Source organism: Anomalospiza imberbis, chromosome 3, assembly GCF_031753505.1.
Source record: "Anomalospiza imberbis isolate Cuckoo-Finch-1a 21T00152 chromosome 3, ASM3175350v1, whole genome shotgun sequence".
Classification (NCBI taxonomy): domain Eukaryota; kingdom Metazoa; phylum Chordata; class Aves; order Passeriformes; family Viduidae; genus Anomalospiza; species Anomalospiza imberbis.
The window spans coordinates 41,655,625-41,658,844 of record NC_089683.1 but is presented as its reverse complement, the minus strand read 5'-3'; positions in this window follow the sequence as shown (position 1 = coordinate 41,658,844).

Genomic DNA, 3,220 nt, shown 5'->3' with positions numbered 1-3,220 from the left:
CTTTGAATATATACTGCTTACACTTGCTGTTAAAAAATTATTTGTTCATACTGTGATTGTATGTCTTTAGGACTTATATGCTCTTGTGGTATAGGAGATTTTTAAATTGAGTTCCAAAAGGTCCTGACATATAAGGAGCTGGAGCCTCTAAGTTAGAATTTCACATGTTCCTTAGAGTTTGCTTTGCTTTGCTTCATCACCTCATTATGAGGACACTGAAGACAGTGCTAGTGAGCAGCAGAATGTTTCCACAAAACAAATACAGAAGTTCTATTCATCCTCTCTATCACTCATTCCTCTAGTGGGTTTGTAAAATTCATGGAAACAGGTGACTAAATGTGAAAATAATTCCACTAGTAGATCTGCCTAGTGGAAGATTCCCAAATGTTTCTTTCACTCTTCATGATTTTGCTGACCAAATGTTAGGTAACCACAGGACCTTCAATGTCAACTTCTGCTTCTATTTCAGCTTCATATCTCTCTGTTGCATTTAGGAAGAAAGATCCAGGCCAGAGACCTGTTTTTATAGTATAAGCTTTCCTTGGAAAGCCATTTAAACCAATTCTACCACTTTTCACTTTCCTCTTTTTCCTATCTCAAATGTCAGTAGTTGAGGTAATGGGGAAGGAGTTTTCATGGTTTTTTTACTGTTCATTCTCATCCTCAACCAGTCATAACGCTGATATCCCTAAGAGTAATCATATGGTGTTGTCACTTCTCCTGATAAGCAGTTCACTACACTAATGGGCTTTGGCCAAGCTTTTAGTTGGCCAAAGCATTAATTAGTTTAAAGCATTTTGTTCTGAAATAAAATTCTTTTGCTTCCCTGATAAGAATTCAGGGAAAAAAAAAACAAAAAACAAAGAAAAAAGTATTAATCTAGCATTTGACAGGCACCTATGCTTAAAAGAGTTTAAGAGCTGCTCTTGTCCTTTAGTAGGTATCCCTCTGCTGGATAATCACCAAGAGAACTGAATCAGAGCTATGATTTGGCTGGGAAATTACATACGTAAGAAAGTTGTATTTCTACTGAATTAGCTCCTGGGTCTTGCTCACTGTGAAGCTGCTAGAGAGAAGAGCTGCAGGTGGTACAAGGAGCAAGCACCTTGGACAGAGATTGTCACCATTAGCAGTACTATCAGAGTGATAATGCTGTCAAAGAAATCTGTGTGTCCATACAAAATATTTTTGAATGACAGTCTCTGGATGAAACCCCTCCTTACACCACAAACTCATGGCCAACCTTGCACCAACACTGTGAAGCCCGAAGGTGCTTCTTGATTTTGTGAGGCAAAAGAATTATTTGTGGGGATAATGAGTTTGGGGAATTAACTGACTCAGCTGGCAGGGAATTCACTTCAATTAATTTGTTGTCCAAATAATTCCTTTGAAGGAATTATAAAGATGGTTTGTGGAAATCAAATACTTTCCAGCCATCAAGAACTGATGAAAAGTGTTCTTTTCTGTGGTAAATATCCTAAAAGTATGTTAGTATAAACAAAGAGTTTCTCAAATCATGACATCACTAATGGATTTTTCTGGAAAGTGAATAAGATAATAAGTACAAGTTGATGGTAACTAGAATGATAATGACAGTCTTGTAATTGTCTAAACACTACTTAGAGATTTTTATTCCATCTAGATGATGTGGGTTTCCCAAATATTTAAATTTGCATATTTACCTACAACTCTTGACAATGGACAGGTTTTTGTGAGTTTTTTAATGTTCAGTACAGTAATAAAGGTTTTATATACATAAGTTAAATGGTCCTTTTAGTAATTTGAGGAAGAATAGATTGCCCTTTCTTTCACCCCTCAGTTCTTCTGATCTAACCACTGTGTTTTGTAGTAGAGTGAGCAATGAGCTTCAGATTAGACATATACAGGCAGCACTTTGTTAAGCATAAAATAATTTTTTTTTGCACACTATGGTTCTTTTAAGGATAAATTCTGGAACAATTTTATTGAAATATGGTTCTAAAATACCAGTACCCACAAAAATGGCCTTTTTCATGGATAGTAAAATGCACACATCTACTAGGAGTATAATGGGGTGGGGTGCAAGAATTTGTAATTTCTTAGTGTCTTAAATTAGTGGTCGACAATACAGATGTTATTATACTTAATGCATTATCTTTGGCCTTAGTATAATCAGAAATAGGGAAAAAGGAAAGTCAGTATTCAATCAAAAATGCATTCTGACCTTGAGGAGTTCAAGAGAATATAAGCTTAGCACAGGCTGCAATTTTTAAATAATGCAAATAAAATTGTTTCTCATGTCGGAACAGCAATACCATCTATTGGGAATGGGTCATCAGCGTCTACTCTCTCAGATTTTTGGTAAAGAATTCTTATGAGCCCACAGGTTTGTTTGTTTGTTTCTTCAGGTTCTTTGATGGAGACAACAGTCTCCAAACTGTCAGCTTCAGCTGATTGTCCAGTTGAAGTCAGAACCTCTAGGTACCTTGACCAATAGCCTGAGTTTTGAAGCTTCTAGTAGACAATGTTTCCATGTTTATGAGTTCTCAGGGTTGGATTCTAGGGTTTCTTCTCTTTTCAGTGGAGCAGAAGAAAGTGAAATAATGGAGAAAAAGAAATTCCTTTCCACAGTGAAGTGTTTAAAATTACTGTCCTTTGGAATAAAACAAATAAAAGTTAACTTTGGGCATTTAGAGTAAGAAAACAGGGAATGAGATTCAGATTTCCTTCTGAGAATTTTTTTCACCTGTAAAACTTCTAACAGTTCTAGGACCAAGGGTAGGCATGCTGTAAATAGAGTAAAAAAGTTTGCTTACAGAAATAAGCAGGAAGGGTACACCGAGAATACTAAAGGTCTAAGATTTATAAATTAAGATCTGTGGTCAAATTCTGACTGGCCTTTGAGTCACAAACTAATTTCAGGGAATAACACTCAAAAGACATGGGCACTGAATTAATGCTTCACATTCACAGAACCAAAAGAATACAGACTATTCAGACTACAGAATAACTCTAGACTCATTTAGGTGAGAATGATTTCATATGCTTTAGGACAAAAGTCAGATTGAGTCCACTCAGAGACATTAAGTGCATTCATATCTCCTACTTGTACTAGTGCAAATTCATGTTAGTGATTAGGTAAAAGAAGAGACTCTTTTGTGAGGCAGCTTTTATTTGACATTGAACTCATATTCATACCAAGTTCCCATCTGAAAGTGCAATGACACCTCAATTTCTTTGC